Source organism: Octopus bimaculoides, chromosome 9 (genome assembly GCF_001194135.2).
Source record: "Octopus bimaculoides isolate UCB-OBI-ISO-001 chromosome 9, ASM119413v2, whole genome shotgun sequence".
Taxonomy (NCBI): Eukaryota; Metazoa; Mollusca; class Cephalopoda; order Octopoda; family Octopodidae; genus Octopus; species Octopus bimaculoides.
This window is the reverse complement of record NC_068989.1, coordinates 7,600,952-7,601,316: the sequence shown is the minus strand read 5'-3', so window position 1 is coordinate 7,601,316 and position 365 is coordinate 7,600,952.

Genomic DNA, 365 nt, shown 5'->3' with positions numbered 1-365 from the left:
ATATATATATATATATATATACAGACATATGCACGTATGCATACGTATATTTGCACATACATAACGTGTGTGAGTGTACGTTTGTATGTCTATGTGCTTGAATGTGTATCCACGCGTGCGCATGCGAGCGCATCTGTGCGTGTGTCCATTCTTTCAATATTGTCTCTACCTGTATTAAAACTAGAAATTCATGTTTCTTTTCTATACAACAACTATTAACTTATTAATACGTTCCTCGCGTAAATGTAACGCTTTCTTTTTTCCTACATTTCTCTTCCATTATTATTATTATTATTATTATTATTATTATTATTATTATTATTATTATTATTATTATTAAGTTTTCCTTCTTTTTTTTTTTTTTT